This window comes from Schistocerca nitens, chromosome 7, assembly GCF_023898315.1.
Source record: "Schistocerca nitens isolate TAMUIC-IGC-003100 chromosome 7, iqSchNite1.1, whole genome shotgun sequence".
Taxonomy (NCBI): Eukaryota; Metazoa; Arthropoda; class Insecta; order Orthoptera; family Acrididae; genus Schistocerca; species Schistocerca nitens.
In genome coordinates, this window is record NC_064620.1 from 72,596,010 (window position 1) to 72,610,999 (window position 14,990).

Here is a 14,990-nt window from a genome sequence, read left to right on the forward strand (position 1 = left end):
AAAATGCGAAAAGTGTCATCCAGGTGGGTGTCACGAATGCTGACGGACTACCACACGGCTGCCTGTGTGGCACGTTGCCAAGCAATGTTGACGCGCAACGACAGCACGAATGGGACTTTCTTTTCGTCGGTTGTGACAATGGATGAGACGTGGATGCCATTTTTCAATCCAAAAACAAAGCGCCAGTCAGCTCAATGGAAGCACACAGATTCACCGCCACCAAAAAAATTTCGGGTAACCGCAAGTGCTGAAAAAATGATGGTGTCCATGTTCTGGGACAGCGAGGGCGTAATCCTTACCCATTGCGTTCCAAAGGGCACTACGGTAACAGGTGCATCCTACGAAAATGTTTTGAAGAACAAATTCCTTCCTGCACTGCAGCAAAAACGCCCGGGAAGGGCTGCGCGTGTGCTGTTTCACCAAGACAACGCACCTGCACATCGAGCTAACGTTACGCAACAGTTTCTTCGTGATAACAACTTTGAAGTGATGCCTCATGCTCCCTACTCACCTGACCTGGCTCCTAGTGACTTTTGGCTTTTTCCAACAATGAAAGACACTCTCCGTGGCCGCACATTCACCAGCCGTGCTGCTATTGCCTCAGCGATTTTCCAGTGGTCAAAACAGACTCCTAAAGAAGCCCTCGCCGCTACCATGGAATCATGGCGTCAGCGTTGTGAAAAATGTGTACGTCTGCAGGGCGATTACGTCGAGAAGTAACGCCAGTTTGATCGATTTCGGGTGAGTAGTTAATTAGAAAAAAAATCGGAGGCCTTAGAACTTGAATGCACCTCGTACTATTTTTATACTAAGCTAATTTGTTGTTTAGTTGAGATGACATTTCTGCCTCTAATTCTATTTCTTGATATTAGGTATGTGATGCAAACCTCGAGGCCTACGAGACGTGACCGTTTCTGTTTCAATCGCGGTCTAATGAGCGACACGCCTCACCTGAAAGGGTCCAGAAGACACATTGAAAAATTTGCTGCTAATGTACTGGTGTCTTTTGGACAATCTATTAGTTATAACGAGAACTTTATCTCGAATTTCAAGGGTTAACTGTCTTATACGCCCCTTTTGTCGCCGTTTCCTACTTTGCGCTTCCTTTTTAATATTCGATACGGCCAACTTTACTACTTTCCTGTCTCACTGTCGCCTATCTGGAAACGTATGTACCAGTTCCCTTACTCTGTGTTTGGTCCGTTCTCCCCCCTTTTAAACTAACCAACCAAATTTACTCTGCTCTGATGTAGGGCTGAGCTTAGTGGTCCAATGTGGAATTTCGTTCAGTATCCCCTGAACGTCGGCCAGACATTGATCCCACTGACGGTCCTTATTGTGGCAGCATATTCTTCATACTTTTACTAATCCCTTCATAACCTTTCTGTGGGATTTCCGGCGGGGAAATGGCGGTAAATGAACACCGGCTTTATCCTTGTTTGCCTTAGGGTTTTTAGCCTAAATCTTGACCGAAATTGTGGACGATTGCTCGATATTAATACGGCACCACGCACTCTTGTTTTCTGCATAGGAAGTGTCGGCCACAGACTCTTCACGCTGCACCGCGCGAATACACCTTCTCTTATCACCAATGCCTCGCTTCCCAAGTCAAGCAGACAGGAAATCGTAATTCCGATAATTGTTATGCTGATTGCAGGACATTTAACCGTGTTTACTACTGCTGTTTCCCCCAGTGACACATCCCAGATGTCTTCAAACTCTAAGCACATTGCAGTGACATCGTTAGCTTCACCACCGGCCGAAGTGGCCGTGCGGTTAAAGGCGCTGCAGTCTGGAACCGCAAGTTCTAGGTGACTAATGACCTCAGCAGTTGAGTCCCATAGTGCTCAGAGCCATTTGAACCATTTTTTCGTTAGATTCACCATTCTGCATCACAGAGGAGCTAGCTCCTATCACTGCTAGTCACGCGTCCATACTTTCGTTTATATTGCTGCCTCAGGACTTATCGTGTCTCCCACTGACCTCCCGTCCGCTGTGTGCAACACATTACCATTATCGGTCAGGGGACGATCTTCCCTAAAGCGTCCTCAACCTCTATTGCTGCGCCGTGGAATCCAAGAGCCACGCCCACGCCAGTCATTTCCACGAGCATGGTTGTTATTGCGAGCAAACTGAGACCTCCAACTCTGGTTGCACCTCTGCCCGTAGTTCCTGTCATGATTACCCTCGAACCTACTTACGTTTTGCTGCTCATTTACATTTCATTCAACACCTAATTCTTTCAGCAGGTTCTGAAAACCACTAGCTTCATCCCTACCTCTTCTGGCAATTGTAATTTCTTTGCGCTATTTATAAGGGAAGCTTAATCAGAAAAATTCTATTAAGTTCCTTGGGGTCATACGGTGCATCAAGAAAGTGATTACTTTTGACGAGTTCTTTCTAAAATTACAGGGGGTGCTTGTGTGTACTGCCACTATAGTTTTCTCGCATGAAGTTGTTTAACATTACCCGTTCTTGCATGCTCCGAGACCAGAACTCGTTGAGGAAAGCCACTTTAAAGTCCTCGTGCGTTCGACAGTCCTTAAGCATTATTTGTATTTGGGTAGCCACTTCACCTCTCAGGTGACTGCAGGCGAATTTTATTCTGAGCACATCTCCCCATGAATGAGGTAGCGAGTGCTCAAATTGGTTTAACCACATCAATGGCGCTATGTCGTGATTCGGGTCTGGGAAAAGAGAGTAGGATTGTATTGAGGCAAAGTTTCCTCTGCATTCTTCCTCGTCACTCTCAAAATTCGTACCGCTGTTCGCCGTCTGCACAGGTGGCGCCGAATTTCCTCTCAGATTACAGAGACTCTCTTCGAAGCCACGGTATACCTCGTCTTAGCCGGCCGCGGTGGCCGTACGCTTCTAGGCGCTTCAGTCCGGAACCGCGTGACTGCTACGGTCGCAGGTTTGAATGCTGCCTCGGGCATGGATGTGTCTGATGTCCTTAGGTTAGTTAGGTTTAAGTATTTCTAAGTTCTAGGGGACTGATGACGTCAGATGTTGAGTCCCATAGTGCTCATAGCCATTTGAACCTCGTCTTCTCCACGCCTACGCTTACCGTTGGAGCTTTCTGCTTCTCTAGCTGCGTTAACAACAGTGACACTGCACTCTGGTCTTTCGTTTTCCCGCAGCTTATTATGTAAGTCAGCTATCAGGTCCCGATTTCGTTTATTTATGTCTGCTTACACCCTTTTAAACCGCAGCAGTGATTGCATTTCTTCGGATTCGGCAACTGCGGATGGCTGTGTGCTATCCGAGTCCACCTCATTCGTTAGCATGATCTTTTCTACTGCACTCGTTAGGGCGCCTACCTTATTGATTATCGATCTCATCTGCTTGCGCTGTGACCTGCTCACCCTGAGCGGTCACTTGTTCGCTTACGTGAGCTACAGCTCCTATCTGCTCCCTGGAGACGTCTTCTAGGACTTGCTTCATTTGCGATTCCGAAGAAGTGACGATTTCTCACGAGGACAGTTCGCTTTCTACCACTATTACTCGATATCCAAGCCTGCCCATGGCCTCACTGACTTCGGTTTGCAAAGATTGTATATCCTTTAACATAGAGTCAGCTAGTGCTTGGTTTCCAGCAGCTGCTATTTCGATCCTGGTTTCTAACGGCTCTAGGCGTTTCTGGTGGTACCCTACTTGCGTTCTTGTTCGTCAAATCGCGTATTCATTGCGCTTATTTGCTCATACAATTTCCGTGTTAGGTCATCTCGCAATTCGTTATTCGATCCCTTCAAAGCTTAACTTAATACTTTATTTGAATCATTCAGTTTATCATTAAAAGCTTTATTTGAGTCATCAATCGGTAACGTCAAGTTATTTAACACTTAATTTGCCCTTTTCTGGTCATCGGCTTGCTGCATCTTGAAATGAAGGATGCTTGCTAAAAACGGGTTCTCCGTGCTCATATCTCCTGTGCTCAGCAAGACTGCTAGGGGCGTCTGGTCCGCAACTTCCCTTATCGCACCCCAGCCTTGGAGGCTGGCGGCCTCCTAGGTCGTCCCCACGCTTCCTACCTCGGGTTCCACTACAGTCGTGCCGGGCCCACCTCTCGGTTCGCCGCCAGTGGTCAGCTGACCTTGCACGTTCACTGTCCGGCGTTCGGAGTCTGTGCTAGACAGCAGTGCCGGCGCGTGCTCCACACTACTGTTTCCAACGCTCAGAGCGTCCATTTCTACTATAATTTTAGCGCATACCCTGGTAATAAGCTGACTCATTATCTACCTCTATAGTTATAATCACTGTCTTCTACACCCTAAAAACCGTACAAGCCCAAAACACGAATAAAAATATTCTACTTATTTAAATTCATGTTCTAAAATACCCATCACTTTTCCAATCGAGAAACAACACACCCAAAACAACAGAATACAACACAAATGAACACACCGCTGTGTTCAACACAAGCAGAATTGTATTACGCTATACAAGAAAAACTTATTAGTTCATTAGAATTTTGCTATAATTCGTACATCCTAGTTACTGGTCAGAAAGAATTACAACTCGAAATCCTGGACAGGGACACCACATGCAATGCAACCATCCTACCGATGGTACTGGTAAAATTCGACCGGATAGGATGTTTACTGTCGCTTAGCGTGTCTTACTGCTTCTGCAAGTTACCCTCTCTAGTAACGGTTTCAAAAATTCGTTTCCTCCACGAAATTACAGACCCCTGCAAGTTACTGCTTGAGTATTAATAATTTCTAGCTGGTGGGTTTCACCTAACGGTAAAAATTTGAAGGCAATGGATAACGCAATTTTTATAACCACTACAGGAGGCACCTATGCAGGGTTTAATAGGGAGCATAGAGCTATATTTATTTTTATTTGTCGACGCAGCATGCGACTGAGGTAGGGACTAATTTGGCGGGGTTTGTCATCTCTAAGGGATATACAGGGTGTTACAAAAAGGTACTGCCAAACTTTCAGGAAACATTCCTCACACACAAAGAAAGAAAATTTGTTATGTGGACATGTGTCCGGAAACGCTTACTTTCCATGTTAGAGCTCATTTTATTACTTCTCCTCAAATCACATTAATAATGGAATGGAAACACACAGCAACAGAACGTACCAGCGTGACTTGAAACACTTAGTTACAGGAAATGTTCAAAATGTCCTCCGTTAGCGAGGATACATGCATCAACCCTCCGTCGCATGAAATCCCTGATGCGCTGATGCAGCCCTCGGAGAATGGCGTATTGTATCACAGCCGTACACAATACGAGCACGAAGAGTGTCTACATTTGGTACCGGGGTTGTGTAGACGAGAGCTTTCAAATGCCCCCATAAATGAAGATCAAGAGGGTTGAGGTCAGGAGAGCGTGGAGGCCATGGAATTGGTCCGCCTCTACCACCGAATCTGTTGTTGAGAAGCGAACGAAGACTTCGACTGAAATGTGCAGGCGCTCCATCGTGCATGAACCACAGGTTGTGTCGTACTTGTAAAGGCACATGTTCTAGCAGCACAGGTAGAGTATCCCGTATGAAATCATGGCGGTAAATCGAGGAAGTACAGTGCCTACTGACGAAATAAAATGGGCTGTAACATGGAAATTAGGCGTTTCCGGACACATGTCCACATAATCTCTTTTCTTTATTTGTGTGTGAGGAATGTTTCCTGAAACTTTGGCTGTACCTTTTTGTAACACCCTGTATTATCGATCCTATTTTCCATTTTCTAGTGAGGTTTGAATACTTTCACCTATTCTTTACGTTGTTAATGATGAAGGGAGGAAATAATCACTAGAGGATATAGATTAATTGATATTTATTTAATACCTATAGAATTTGAACCATTATCCGTGTATCAATTGGCATAGTTACTGCCCATTATTATACAACAGCAGGTTCTCTCATACTATACAACATCACAACTGGTCTCTCTAGTCAACCGGATTTCCTTCCTCCTCTTAATTATGGAAAGGGAGAGCAGACCTGGCTTCAATGTAATTTTATGCACGCACACAATTATACCTAAGCCCATGCCTTCCATTGATATTACATTTCCTATGGGTCACGCAGAACAAGTTTAGCGAAAGACACTACAAGCTAACGCAGTCAGGGAAGAAGAGTATCTGCCTAAATATTTAAAATTTCTGTAAAACATGAGCCGAAGAGGGATAGCAAGTGGTCCACTTGACAATAACTGGAAAAATGTGTTTAATTGTGCATTCTGAAACAACACCATGTTACTGAGCTGGGAGGCGAAGAACATTTACTATCATATGACAGGAAAATTTTTGCAAGTATCTATCTCATTAATAGGCATTAAAATCTTAACTTTTCCTGGGTACAAGATTTTGACCTGTATATTTTATCTAACGCACTTCATTATAAGGAAATCAAATAGTTATGGAGGGGCACAAGAAACATTTACTAATTATCACATTCATCTTAGTTCACTCACGTGGCCAAGTTGCAGTAGCCAACAGAAATGCAGAAATACTGACACGCAAGATTATTTATTCCTCATCTTACCCTCATGCAATACCGTATAGTTACACACTCGTACTTTGTATCTATTGACGTGGCGCATCTTTCTATTGAGACAGTTTCGCGTCAAAGTGAATACGCGCACATTTCATGATTCAAAGTTTTTATACTCCCCGCAGATTTTTTTTTACTGTTTCCTAATTGAGCTACACGAAACTGTAGTGAAGGTACTGTACATTTTTGGAACAAAACTGCACTTTACTAATGTGGTGGTTGCTCCAACCGACTATACATATCAGAAATAAAATTAAAAAAAAAATAACCACCCAAATACCTTTGAAAGAAACACCACATTAAAATACATTAAATGAGTTAACTCCTGTTACGCTCAGAGCAAAAATACGACCGTGAGCACAGGGCTTACGGTGCGTACCTGACCAAGGTTGCGACGGGGCGGAAGATAGGTGCGCTTGAAGAGTTCACACGAATGTGCATATGCAAATGTTCATTCAAAACTGTTAGCGCAAATTTTAGCTCTCGCGTATGTCTCAGGGGATGATTTCCACACTCGGTGCATTAATACACTGTTCCACACCCGCGCATTAGTTATAGTTTTTGAAGTTCAAATGGCTCTGAGCACTATGGGACTTAACATCTGAGGTCATCAGTCCCCTAGAACTTAAAACTACTTAAACCTAACTGACCTAAGGACATCACACACAGCCATGCCTGAGGCAGGATTCGAACCTGCGACCGTAGCGGTCGCGCGATTCCAGACTGAAGTGCCTAGAACCACTCGGCCACTTCGGCCGGCGTTTTTGAAGTAATATTCACTCAGACATGAGTACAGTTTATGGTAGGGAACAAAAATAATGCCATTATTATAGCAAAATAATTTTTCACGACACAGTTCAATTAAGTTTCTATCATTACTATTTTTTATCGTCGTCCTTTTCTTTCACACAATGAAATTAGCAGTGGTGAGACGGTTTACATTTTTACTTTAATAATAATTTGACTCCGAGCCCCCAATAGGAGTAATGTAGGCTGCTATAATCGAAAGTTACTCAATCAACTCGAACAGAACCACAAGTCCCACTGTCCTGTTTAATCTAGCCGTTTTGGCGCGAAATCACAGATCGCCACATGTTCACTTACACCGATCTATACCTCGTGATTCGTGCTCACACAAATAATCGTAGCACTTCCAGTTCACGAAATATGTGCTTGCACACGTGCACTATTAAACAATACTCTTTGATGAATACTCAAACGACCACATGGGCCACCCACAACTGGGGCTCGCTCGCCACCCACCGGCCAAATCCGCCACCCACACGCTCACCGACTTACCAACGACAGCCCAACGACTGTTTTTTTTTTTTTTCGTTTAAAGATGTGGAACCCCTCCACGCCCACACCGGCATGATGGCCAACTCAATAGGTTTACTGCCATCTCACTAATGTGAGGTGTCGCAGGATGTGGGTACTGCGATAATTCCGTACGTCTGGTTAAGGTTAACCATTAATACGCGCTCATCTGGAGATAGAATGGGTCGAAGTCGAACGAAGGGTAGCGGTTTGAAGGGCAGAGAAAAAAAGTGCCAAGCAAGAGCCAAGGAAATAAAACTCTGTGATAGTTAGGTCGGGTGGTGAGAGCAGTAGCGAATGTCTTGCTGCCTGCGATAGGTAGTGCAAGAGTAAGTTTTGTTAGTAGTGGGTATCATGCATGTCGATACCTTTGACGTTGTGCGGTTGTGTTGCTCGGAGGCTCCAGCTGGGTGCCGATGTAGAGCTCCAGTTCAGCGTCAACAACCTGCAACAATTAGGCTTATTATCGTTTTTCTGTCCGATAGGTCATATATCGGATCCACAGTGTAAGGTTATGTTGGCGGTTTGTTTGTGCGTCAGTGGGCGAGCTCGTCATTGTCCCTGTTGTTGCCTGTTAGTCGGCTCTAATAGCAGCTGGTAGTTACCAGTCGCTGCAGTGGCTTGCCGACGTTTGTCGCTTGTTAGTGTATGTTAGTTTACCATAGGTGGCTATGCTCTAGCTAGTAGTGTCTTTGGCCGCTTGTGCTTCCACCTATGGTTGTGCCCAACGACTGATGCCTGCTCGATTATATAGGCTCGGATGTCTATCCCTCTGGCTATGCAAGTACCAATCTCACCAGCTAAGGTTACAATTTTAGACACATACATCATTCAACAGAAATAAGTATACAATCGGAACCGCACTAAAAAGTACATCTTATTTACTATGTTACATTACTTTCTAGGATTATCATATAGTCCATAAATCAAATTTTGGCAAAATTTCACCACTTAGTGCAAATTTGTTTGTTTACATCTGTGCTGCAAATTTTTAACGTATAACTGCATATAGCACTGTTTTTAGACATAGTGGTTGAAATGGCTCTGAGCACTATGGGACTTAACATCTGAGGTCATCGGTCCCCTAGAACTTAGAACTACTTAAACCTAACTAACCTAAGGACATCACACACATCCATGCCCGAGGCAGGATTCGAACCTGCGACCGTAGCGGTCACGCGGTTCCAGACTGAAGCGCCTAGAACCGTTCGGCCAACCGGCCGGCTTAGACATAATCTATAGCGATCTACACATTGCGCTGCCCAAAATCTTAATACATATAATAATTAATTAATTATGGGCGATAAATGTTAATAATAATTTGTAAACAATGAAAACTACTGCAAGTTAAGTGTATAGTATAACTTGTTCAAAATACGTGTGATGCTACCCAAATTATTTTATAGTGCCGTTCTTTACGTCATTTCTATTGAATTTTGTAAAGAATTTCCCATCAGAATTTGTTTATTGCTCTTTACGAGCTTAATTATTTATGAATCTTAACATATACCTACGGCACTCGAACCGCTACGACGAGACGTTTTTAATGAGCGCTCGCTCATCTCTGCAACTTGTTATTTACTGAAACTTCGTGGCAGATTAAAACGGTGTGCCGGACCGAGACTTGAACTCGGGACCTTTGCCTTTCACGGGCAAATGCTCTACCAACTGAGCTACCCAAGCACGACTCACGCCCCGTCGTCACAGCTCCGCCAGTACCTCGTCTCCTACCTTCCAAAGGTCCCGAGTTAAAGTCTCGGTTCGGCACACCGTTTAAATCTGCCAGGAAGTTTCATATCAGCGCACACTCCGCTGTAGAGTAAAAATTTCATTCTTGTTATTTACTATTTGTATTAATTATTCAGTATTCGTGATATTAAACAATTTTCAAGTTACTATAACTATTGCGTCTCGAGGTTTAAATAAAGATCGATCTTTCAGAAGGTGGATACTGCTGACCACAATCCACTGCCGCATTGCTTTTCACCGTAATTTACATAGTCTTCGCGTAACGCGCGAAAAACCAAACAATGCCCCAAGCTGTGGGCCACGTGGCCACCCGGTGGGGGAGACCATCCGACCAACACGTTGCAAAATTCGCGCGGGCACGCCACGCGCTTCCGTGAATGGCGCACCATGTCGCGCGCTCGCTCTCCACAAAGCAATTCTTGCATACTAGACCTATTCATCTTGTAACGGGGATATGTACCGTCACAAGGTACAAACGCAAAGTTCTTACTGAAATTTAATCAAATTACGAAAATGAACTCCCTTATTGGAGTTTCATGGTAATAAAACACTTGATTTCAACATGTGGACCTTAGTAACTAACAGACTTGAAACATTCCAATACCTTTGATGTTATAGTGGTCTTCAGTCCCGAGATTGGTTTGATGCAGCTCTTCATGCTACTCTATCCTGTGCAAGCCTGTTCATCTCCCAGTACCTACTGCAACATACATCCTTCTGAATCTGTTTAGTGTATTCATCTCTTGGTCTCCCTCTACGATTTTTACCCCCCCCCCCCCCACACTGCCCTCCAATACTAAATTGGTGACCACTTGATGCATCAGAACATGTCCTCCAAACCGATCCCTTCTTCTAGTCAAGTTGTGCCACAAATTTCTCTTCTCCCCAATTCTGTTCAATACCTCCTCATTAGTTACGTGATCTGCCTATCTAATCGTCAGCATTCTTCTGTAGCACCACACTTCGAAAGTTTCTATTCTCTTCTTGTCTAAACTATTTATCATCCACGTTTCACTTCCATATATGGCTACAACCCATACAAATATTTTCAGAAACGACTTCCTGACACTAAAATCTATACTCGATGTTAACAAATTTCTTTTCTTCAGAAACGCTTTCCTTGAGATTGCCAGTCTACATCTTATATCTTCTCTACTTCAACCATCATCAGTTATTTTGCTTCCCAAATAGCAAAACTCATTTACTACTTTAAGTGTTTCATTTCCTAACTTAATACCGTCAGCATCACCTGATTTAATTCGATTACATTCCATTATCCTCGTTTTACTTTTGTTGATGTTTATATTATATCCTCCTTTCAAGACACTGTCCTTCCGTTCAGCTGCTCTTCCAGTTCTTTCTTCTCTCTGACATCGTTATCGCGCGAGCCTCAAAGTTTTCATTCCTTCTCCATGGATTTTAATTCCTACTCCAAATTTTTCTCCTCTTTCCTTTACTGCTTGCTCATTATACATATTGAATAACATCGGGGATAGGCTACAACCATGTCCCACTCCCTTCCCAACCACTGCCTCCCTTTCATGCCCCTCGACTCTTATAACTGCCATCTGGTTTCTGTACAAATTCTAAATAACCTTTCGCTCCCTGTATTTTACCCATTCCATGGTCAGAATTTGAAAGAGAGTGTTCCAGTCAACATTGTCAAAAGCTTTCTCTAAGTCTACAAATGCTAGAAAGGTAGGTTGGCCTTTCCTTAATCTTTCTTCTAAGATAAGTCATAAGGTCAGTATTGCCTCACGTGTTCCAACATTTCTACAGAACCCAAACTGATCTTCCCCGAGGTCGGCTTCTACCAGTTTTTCCTGTGAATAATTCGTGTTGCTATATTGCAGCAGTGGCTTATTAAACGGATAGTTCGATAATTTTCACATCTATCAAAACCTGCTTTCTTTGGGATACGAATTATTATATTCTTCTTTAAGTCTGAAGGTATTTCGCCTGTTTCACACATCTTGCTCACCAGAATGTAGAGTTTTGTCAGGGATGGCTCTCCCAAGGCTCACAATGGTTCAAATGGCTCTGAGCACTATGGGACTCAACTTCTGAGGTCATTAGTCCCTTAGAACTTAGAACTAGGTAAACCTAACTAACCTAAGGACATCACATACATCCATGTCCGAGGCAGGATTCGAACCTGCGACCGTAGCAGTCGCACGGTTCCGGACTGAGCGCCTAGAACCGCTAGACCACCGTGGCCGGCTCTCCCAAGGCTATCAGTAGCTATAATGGAATGTTGTCTACTCCGGGCCCTTGTTTCGACTTAGGTCATTTAGTGCTCTGTCAAACTCTTCGCGCAGTATCGTATCTCCCATTTCATCTCCATCTACATCCTCTTCCATTTCCATAATATTGTCCACAATTACATCACACTTGTGCACACCCTCTATATACTCCTTCCGCCTTTCTGCTTTCCCTTCTTTGCTTAGAACTGGGTTTCCATCTGAACTCTTGATATTTATGCAAGTGGCTCTCTTTTCTCCAAAGGCCTCTTTAATTTTCCTGTAGGCCGTATCTATCTTAGCCCTAGTGATATATGCCTCTACATCCTTACATTTGTCCTCTAGCCATCCCTGCTTAGCCATTTTGCACTTGCTGTCGATCTCATTTTTGAGACGTTTGTATTCCTTTCTGCCTACTTCATCTACTGCATTTTTATATTTTCTCTTTTCATCAATTAAATTCAATATATCTTCTGTTACCGAAGGATTTCTGCTAGTCCGCGTCTTTTTCGTCTTTTTACCTCCTTAATCCCCTGCTGCCTTCACTATTTCATCTCTCAAAACTACCCATTCTTCTTCTACAGTATGTCTTTCCCCCATCCTTGTCAATCGTTCCCTAATGCTCTCCCTGAAACTCTGTACAACCTCTGGTCTAGTCAGTTTATCCAGGTCCCATCTCTTTAACTTCTCACCTTTTTGCCGTTTCTTCACTTTTAATCTACAGTTCATAACCAATAGATTGCAGTCAGACTTCACATCTGCCCCTGGAAATGTCTTACAATTTAAAACCTGGTTCCTAAATCTCTGTCTTGCCATTATATAATCCATCTAAACCATCCAGTATCTCCAGGCTTCTTCCATGTATACAACAATACCTTTGATATTATCTTTGATATTACCATAAAATCGAGTACTAAGTCGTCAACGTCTTCACAGCGGTGCAACCCAGGAACCAGTGTCCTGCGCACCACATCGCCTAACAGCTGCACGTTTAAAAGCAGGTGTGGCGGGGGTGGTTCGCCAACCTGAAAGTGCCTATGCTCGTGCCTTCGCGACTTCTCTGGCCTCACTTGCACACTTTATCTTTGACAAACTTGGTCGCTTTGTGGGTTAGTAATATCCTACCACAGAACCACTCTAGTCATGCGATGCTATAACCTCGGACTAAAGCATTATGCTATTTCACATAATTCCTCGTTCATACAGCCCAGGTCGCACAAGTGAAAGGACGCAAGGAAACGTGAAACACACGTATTAAAATCCATAAATAAACAAACGCCGTGTGGTCCATTCTCTCCTGCATGTTACCCACTGATTTATTTCTGCCATGTAAAGACATTGTCGCTATTAATTCTCTTGCACCGGAATTTTATTGAGAAGATATGGAACGATAGAACAAGTTCCGTTTTAACTTGACTTTTCTGGACGTCACCTCGTTACATATCTCCTGGCAATAACACCAACCATCCCAAACCATTACGCAGACAAACTTACGATGCGTAAAAAAACTTAGAATAGTTGTACGAAAAAAGATATCCATCACATAGAGAGGAATGTGTGTGTGTGGCAGCATGTCTGTCGAAAACTAACGTCGTGGAATGGTGTGGGGTAGTGGGAGCTGTTGCTTCATGATAGCGCGTTGCAAATATCGTAACGCAGATGTTAAGCCAATTCAAAAGGAAGACGCTTGATGATCCGTCACGTAGTCTTGTTTCCTCCCAGTGCCATTATCCCGCCTGTAGTTCCTTAATAGAGGCCTTGAATGTCCATTGATTCGTGTCGGAAGAGGACGTGCAGCAGGCAGTTTCAGACACCTTCACGCAACAGGACACGGTGGTTACCAAAACAGTATCTTCAACCTTGTGCGTCAGTGGGATGTTTGCCTCAGTGCTCTCGGCGATTTTACCCGATGCACACACCTATCCTTGAATGTACGACCCTCGAAAGGAAACATTTTCATCGTCCGTTATAGTTACCAGTTCCAATATCGATCACATTTCTACAAGCTGATTACTGAAAGAGTTTTCCACTTGTAGTCTTCCTCATCACTTTACAGTCATTTAATACTACTTACCTTCTCTTTGCTTATTAAATTTATGCTTAAGCTTGGAATGAAAGAAACGCCCCTAGACCTTCCAGAAGTTACCAGTAAACTGTACATTGGATTCTGTGACAAAATCAATATGGCGTGTAAGTACATTCCTGCGTAGTCTACAAACATGGTATAGTTACTTTGTAACCTAATCAGAAGGACCATTACTTACACATACTCCAAAGTTAAATGCATGTGACAACCCTTCGACCCTCTTCAGATGGAAACTGGTGTGTGGCAACAGTACACACTCTCCCCAACGATTTTTAACTGCGGGCTGGAAAATATGGTTCACGTGAAGCAGCAGTTTCGAAACTTAGGAAATTATGTGAGTCCCTCCGTATTCACATACTGCTGATAAAAAAGGTTACACGTCAAACTGCTTCTGGACGGCGAGAGGCTTCCGCCTAATGTAACAGCAGCATGAGACTGTACACTACTCTGCTTCTTAAAAGTAGTTGCAAACTAACGCACAAGTACCACGTGACCAACCGCACGCGTTCAAAAAGTTTTGTGCTGTCGTCTCAATTTATTTATTTATTAATTTTTTTTTTGCAATAGGAGAAAGAAATTTTTTGTGAACGTACTTTGAACATTTAGCTATACAATGAGCCTACTCAATGTAGCCTCCATCAGCTGTGACGCATCTGGCCCAACGTTCATTCCATGATGTAAATGCATAATTGGTAAAATTCTGGGCATTAACTTTTTTACACGATCGCTTGACACAGAAAATAAGGTCTTTCTCACTATCAAAAGTTTTACCGGGCAGGTGGGCCTTCAGACGACCAAAGAAGTAAAAATCAGACGCAACCAAGTCCGGACTGTAGGGAGTATGAGGAACAATTTTTCAACCCATTTCCCTGATTTTCTCTTGCGTAATAAGGGCTGTGTGGGGTCTGGAACTGTCATGGTGTAGTCTGACGAGCTGACGACCATGAAGCTGTGGTCTGTGGTTCTTGGTGGCACGTTGCAGCTTTTCCAGTGACAAACAGCAACGGTCCCGTTTAATTGTGGATCTAGGTTCCAAAAAGTCAATGACAATGACATCACACTGATCCCAAAAGAAGGAGGCCATCACCTTT

The 14,990-nt window shown here is 43.5% G+C and overlaps 1 non-coding gene across 1 annotated transcript; it reads right to left on the reverse strand.

Annotated features, from left to right (window-relative positions):
- Window positions 1-9,433: 9,433 nt before the first annotated feature.
- Trnas-uga (transfer RNA serine (anticodon UGA)) lies at window positions 9,434-9,508 on the reverse strand. The gene has a single exon. It is a non-coding gene; the product is annotated as a tRNA-Ser (tRNA).
- Window positions 9,509-14,990: the final 5,482 nt, after the last annotated feature.